General features: G+C 46.3%; 1 pseudogene; it reads left to right on the top strand.

Annotated features, from left to right (window-relative positions):
- The first annotated feature begins 373 nt into the window (after positions 1 to 373).
- On the top strand, positions 374 to 4,193 carry LOC127190914 (rho GTPase-activating protein 35-like; annotated as a pseudogene).
- The last annotated feature ends 2,783 nt before the right edge of the window (positions 4,194 to 6,976 follow it).

Raw genomic sequence — 6,976 nt, 5'->3', positions numbered from 1 at the left:
CTGGGAAAGTAGCCACTGCAGCCTGGGTGCCTAAATGCTGCCTAGGCTTTCTGGGGGCTTGTGTGGGTCAGCAGGTTGGTCAGGGGACCCAAACCACCCTCATAGCTTTTCCTAGTTCAGGAGGATTAAGGCACCCTAGCTGCAGATCCAGTCCAAAATACTGAGTTCACCTGCCAAGCAAGGCCACTACTCAGAGCGTGTCTCATCTACATCTTAAAATAGTAATACTATGCCCATGAGCGAGGATCTGCCAGGGTGTCCCCAAGGCTGGCAGACATGTTGACTATTTGGCAATGAGTAATAAGATTTGGTACTGTACTGATTTAGAACACTATGATACCTGACACTTGTGCTGCTGGCATGGCCAATCTCCATGGGCTTTGCTGAAAATCCATCTCACTCTTCTGCTAAATGCCAGTCTGACATCAGAAGTGGCTCATTGTGGCAGGATGCTTCCAAGATTATGATGGCAAGAAAGCAAGATGTCTGCATCTTCACCTACAACATCAGCGTGGTGGGATTGCCTGGGACTGAGAAGGAGAAAGGCCAGTGTGGCATCAGGAAGTCTTGTCTGTGTAACCACTTTGTGAGCCTGAGTTTCACCTGGACCACACTTCTGTCCTCAGCACCACTGACTTTGGTGGGCGGGTGGTGAATAATGACCACTTCTGGTTCTGTGGAGAAGTTAGCTGCTCCCAGGGGGACTATGTGGAATGTAAGATGCCCATCATGGAACAGACTGAGTTTATCAACCATCAGACATTTCAACCTCATCGAAGCACAACACTGTAACTGTACATCAAGAGAGGTGCAGCCACCAAGCTCGCATCAGTGGAAAACTCATGTATTTTTGCACTGACCAGCTGTGGCTGGAGCATGACTTTGAGCAAAACCAGATGCCAGATGGAAAACTGCTGGTTGATGGTTTTGTTCTGGGCATCATGTTAGCAGGGGCATAAACAGGAACTTCATGACCACCTCAAGTTTGTTTCTAATCTCTACAATCTGCTTGCCAAAACAACAACAACAACAAAAACCCATGGGGCAGTCCTTACTAAGTGTGATGAGGGCATTGAGTGGTACATTAGATATGCACATAAATTTGCCTTAAACCAAAAGAACGTCCATGTTGTAGAGACCTCAACAATGTCCAATATGAATGTGACTTGGCTTTAAGCACCTTAGTGCAACTCATTGATAAGAGTCTAGGGAAGACAAAAAGCATTCCTTACTTTGAAGCTCTCAAGCAGCAAACTCAGCAGATAGCTACGAGAAATGACAAGTACATGTGGTTGATGAGCCGAATTATGAAAAATCACAATGAGAACAGGCTGTCAATTGAAAGATGCAGGCATCCCCCGAGTACCAGGACTATGTCTACCTGGAAGGGTCACAGAAAACCAAGAAGCTCTTCCTGCAGTACATCTACCACCTCAAGCATGAGCACATTGATCGCCAGAGCAATCTGTACCTGGCAGCCCTGCCATTGGCTTTTGAAGCCCTCATAACTAATCTAGATGAAGTGGACCACCTGAGCTGCATTAAAGCCAAAAAAAAATCTGTTAGCGACCAAGCCAGATTTCTTAAAGTGGTTTGTTGTGCTTGAAGAGACACTGTGGGATACCACCAGCCACATTGACAACATGGAAAATGAGCTGATTCCCTTAGACTTGATGGATACTGTCCCTGCAGAAACAGCTGTATGAGACCCACTTGGAGAAGCTGAGGAACGAGAGGAAAAAAGCTGATATGGGAAGGGCATTCAAAGAAAACCTGGAAACCTCTCCTTTAATAACTCCCAGAAAAACTTAGAAGGAGCTTGTAATTTTATTATGTACTTGAACTTCTACTAGTGGCAGGAGGATTGTTTTATGAGCTGGAGCTGGATGCCAAGTCCAGCAAGGAAAAGATGGGCATCGTCCAGGATGTTCTGGAGGAGGAGCAATGATTTAAAGCACTGCAGAACCTTCAGGCAGAGCACGACACTCTCCTTCTGAAGCACTTTCATTTTATGTACCACCCCACGAATGACACGTGCCCAAGCTGCCCAGCTTATGTAGATGCTAAGATTGAACACTTGATCACTTCTCACTTTATCTGTCCATCTGATAGGAATCAGAAGAACTCTCTGTCTGACATCAATATTGATAAGATTGTTAACAAGATGGCCTTGACCAAGAGGTGGCCAGTGAAATTTGAGCTCTTTTTACAAAGAATGACAAGTATGTAATAGATGGTAAAATATATGAGCTTTCTCTGAAGCCAAGAGAAGAGAATATCAGGGTTCTTGTGAACTCTTTCCAGACACCAACCTTCCAAACCCATGGGTGCCTCTGCCTGTAAAATTCAAAAGAGTTGTTGTTCTATGTTGTGGAGAGTGTAGAGAAGAGCAGAGAGTCCACAGTAGGCCAGTAGGATAACCACTTAGTCCACGTCCCCTTGACCTTAATTTTAATTAATAAGTGAGGGGACAAAAGTGGGAAGACCATGCCCAGCTTAATACAACAAGGCCAGCAGATTTCTTGCAAACTTCAATGCATCTTTCTCAATCCTACTTCTGTTGGCACTGGTTATGAGTGCAACATTAACAAGAACCTGATCAGTCAAGTTCTTAAAGGACTCCTGGACTCTCATCACAACTTAAACCTGGTCAGCTCCACTTCTAGTATCAAAGACTTGGCTGTTATAGACCTTTGTATTGTCATGTGTCTGATGTGTGGCAATCCCTTTAGTGCAGATGACATACTCTCCTTTGTCTTGCAGTCCCAAACTTGTAAATCTTCCCACTGTGGGAGCCACAACTCTGTTTTACTTGAACTCATAATGGACTACACAAGTAGCACATTGAGCTTTCTGTTCTTTCATACCATTCCTTGTTTAGCATCCAAAAGAGCCAGATGGTTCATGGGTACATTGTTTTTTATTAGCCAAGCATAAAGCCTCTATGGCAATGTTACATGCCTTTCTTTGTGAAGTGAAAGATATTATCCCCATGCAGCTTGTCGAACTCAATTATAGCACTGTAGTTGTCCCGGATAATGACTTAAATGGAAAGCGACTGACAGAGGGGGAAGATATTGCACAAGAAATTGAAGAGAGGTTCACAAGCATCCCTTGTAGCATGCCCCAGCATAAACTTTAGATCTTTCACCCCTTTTTAAAGATGTGGTATATAAAAAGAACATAATTGAGGCCACGCAGATGTATGATAACGTTGCTGAGGCATGCAGCACTACTGAAGAGGTGTTCAACTCCCCCAGGGCTGGCTCACCACTCTGAAACTCAAAATTGCAGGTCTCAGAAGAAGATGCGGAGACTCCATAATACCACCTGTTTTGAGAAGATGCAACATTACCTTTCCTGTCCAAGGACCATTCCAAGTTCCCTATGGAACTGGAGGGAAAAGACAGGCTGTCTTTTATAATGAGCAATTTTGACAGTAAACTGAAAACAAAGTACCTCCACCAGTCAAACCAAAGCCTTCTGTACATTTTGAGATCATAAAAGATCTGTCCTACCTAGACCAAGGCCATCAGGAGTAACAGAGGAAATATGTGTCTTCTAGCCCCTGGATGACTCAGGATGGGTTTGATCCTTCTAACTACACAGAACCCATTGACGCTGTGATCAAGCCCAGGAAAGAGGAAGAAAACATATACTCAGTGCCTCACCACAGCACCCAGGGCAAGACCATCACTATTTGAAATATTAACAATGCCTAGTCCAATGGCAGTGGCCAGGGCTCTGACAGTGAAATGGACACAATTCTCTAGAGCAAGGGTGCAAGGCATTTGCTGTGAGCAAGCCTGTACTCTACGAGATGAGAGGCACCCAGCTGGCATGGTTTGCTAGTTACCACACTAGCTTCAGTGTGGGGAGTGATGATGAACTGGGGCCCATCCAGAAAAAAGAGGAGGGTCAGACATCCCAGGGCTATAAGGGGGACAATGCTGTATGAGACAGATATGGACTCCAAGAGGAGGAATATTCTTTGAAGTCTAAGGAGAAACACCAAGAATCCAAAGCCCAAAGCCCGGCCATCCATCACAAAGGCAACCTGGGAGAGTAATTATTTTTGGGTGCCCTTAGCAATTATTATGACTCCATGTGGGTTACAGCTCTGCTACCTCATGGTACAGACTGGGGCACTGTCGTGGCCCAAGAGCACAGCAAGATTAAAGCTTTGTGTGTAGATCCAGTGTGTGGATTACCTTCAACCCTTGATAAGCTTCTGATCTATTCTCCGCAGCCAAGGAACACTGTAAGACAGATGGAACCCTCCAAAGATACAGGAAAGCAGATCTCAAGTTTCTACTCCCACCTGCCAGTTGACTACTGAGTTGAAAATATCCCCTCATGTAACAGCAAAGCAGGAACACCTGGGCAATGACTGCAAACCCACTGCCCCTACCCTGCTCCCTGAGAAGACAGTTAGAGAAGCCATGGATTCTTGGCATGGCCCACTGTGGGGAGGATTGTAAGCTTTGTCACAGATGAAAGCAGTTTTGGTGGGCTTTGCCCTTGGACACATCACGGATACTCCCTGGGATTAACTTTGAGATAGATTGAGTGGAGCCATCCTGGGCCTGGAATTCAGGAAGGGGACTGAGGGACTCCATCTGGACTATTGTGTTTCTAATCAACACTCAGTGGATTGCAGAGACCACCCCTTGCACATGAGAGACAGGCAGGCAGCTAGGTCAAAGAGGAACAACAGGTTCAGACCAGGCTTGAGCAGGAAGAAGATCAGTGAACAGGCTGGACCAGTGCACAGGCCGGAGACACCTAGAGAACCATCCTATAGAATGGATACCGGAAGGTTCACTCTTGTTTCCCTTTAACCTTTTTTGCCTTTTGTGTAAGCTAGTTGGGTTGCATAATAAAGTTATCTTAGACAATTGTTATCAATTGTTTAGAAACAGAGTCAACAGCCCCCAGCCCTACTGCCAACCAACACCGCATGCACCACTATAGAAACACTACAGGTGTGTGCACACAGCACCCAGGCTGGCATGTTTGGTGTTGCTGAGGATGCCACCAGCATGGGTGTCTGGGACATGGTTCCAGGTGCCACTTCCAGAAATGGAAATCTGGTTGTGGAGCAGGATCCTGTTCTCAGGCATAGGCACTGTGCTTGGCTTGTCACATAGCACTGACTCAGCTCTGCCACTTGCCTAGCAGCCTCCCCACACTCTGTCCCTGATGTGGCAGCCCTAGTTGGCTCCTGGCCCCCACCACCACTTTAAGCACTGGGCCATGAAATCTGAATCTAAAGTACCCTGAGCATAGAAGGGGCATGGGCAGCACCATTGCACTTCAGAAAAAGCACATGGGTGTGTTTCCAATGGCCCCAGGTAAACTAACAACCTGCTTTTGCTGCTGCAGGGCAGGAGGGTAACTGGTCTCTAGCCCAGGGTTCCTCTGTAGCAAAGCTAGCTGTCTCCCTATCTCTAGTACTTGACAACATAAGATGCTTGCAAACACTAAGCTGCCAATGCAAAGTATAATCTTCATGGCCAAAACCAAACCCATGGTACAAATGATTTGTACATAAATGTTTCCCACCCCCCAGAGGGCTAGTTTGTGCTGTGGGCCTGGAATCAACAGGAATATAATGTGTGTGGTGGCCACTAATGTTGCAGATTATCCGCTGCCCTGACTTCACATCCTGAGCCCCAAGGCCATTGAAATGACTTCAAAGAGATTGGCAGGGGTGGAGGGTCATCCTGCTGTGAACAGAGTTGTAAAACAGACTAGCCACCTTTGAGGCTGCTGCATGTGCCCTCTGTGTAACATGGCAATGGGTGGCAGGCAGTCACATGACCAGTAGAGCCCTGCTTGGAGCCCCCACTCCTCCTTTTTCAGACACTCTGATTGCTGTCATAAGCCCTCAATGGGTGGCCAGGTTCGCTGCTCTCCTGTCCAGAATGTATCTCTGGTAGTGGTCTCAGCATGGTGTCACCCATCAACACCATGGATTGCAAGGCTGGTGTTTGTGCTGTACATTGGCTGGTATTGTTCTTTTTACACTGTCCCACCTTTCTCATCTCATCTTATATGGCATATGGACATGTCTGGTGCTCTGTGTGTCTCCACTCTCTTCATTTTTACCAGCTAGGGCAAACAGCAGCAGTAACAGGCTTCTTGGAGCCCTCACTGTCTCTCCCGCTACATGGAGTGACATGAGAGCAGGTTGCAGGCCAGAGGGGCAGGGTAATCCCTCCTGTGCTCTGCCTCCACCTGTAGTCTAGTGGGGGAATCCCTGAAGACCTGCTGCATGCCCTAAGTGAAGAGCCTACAGGGTACACGGTGCTGTGCCCCACGCACTGAGGTATAACAGCAGCTCAACTTCCATCCTAATCCCTCAAGTCATCTACAGACTGCAGGTGGAGGAGGGTGGTTCTCCATCCCACATCGACATGTGGGTGGGAAGGGAGCAGGATTATCCTGGGAAGTCCAGGACTGAACCAGTCAGGGACACTGCAGAGAGGCCTTGCTGGTCCCTTACTTTATGACCCAGCCATGAAGCCCCCAATTGGTGGAGCCAGGACTTAAGTTATTGTTCACACTAAGGAATCAAGTTTCCCATGTGCATTTAAAGAAAAAGAACCATCTTTGGTTGTATGGGAATAAAACTTGTAAGAAAAAAAATTAGTGATACCACAGATCTCTTATGTAGCTCTATATAGCTATAATTTGGATTACTAGTATACACCACTCCACAAAGATTTTCATGTAGGGCTCTGAAATCAAATGTTTATGTTTGCAAGGGAAGATTTTTATTAGCTGAGCTCTCTCTGTAATCTCCATATAAAGAATTTTAATTGCATATGGCTCTGCGCTCACACAATTCACATGTTAAATCAAATGTCCTTGATGTAGTGGGACGGGTTATGTTAAGAAATAAGGTTGAGACCCTCAGTTGCCTAATGTGGCCTTCATGGATTCTTTTCCTCTTTGTAGCTACATGGCCACT

The sequence above is a fragment of the Acomys russatus genome, chromosome 6, assembly GCF_903995435.1.
Source record: "Acomys russatus chromosome 6, mAcoRus1.1, whole genome shotgun sequence".
Classification (NCBI taxonomy): domain Eukaryota; kingdom Metazoa; phylum Chordata; class Mammalia; order Rodentia; family Muridae; genus Acomys; species Acomys russatus.
This window is presented reverse-complemented; position numbering and strand designations above follow the sequence as displayed.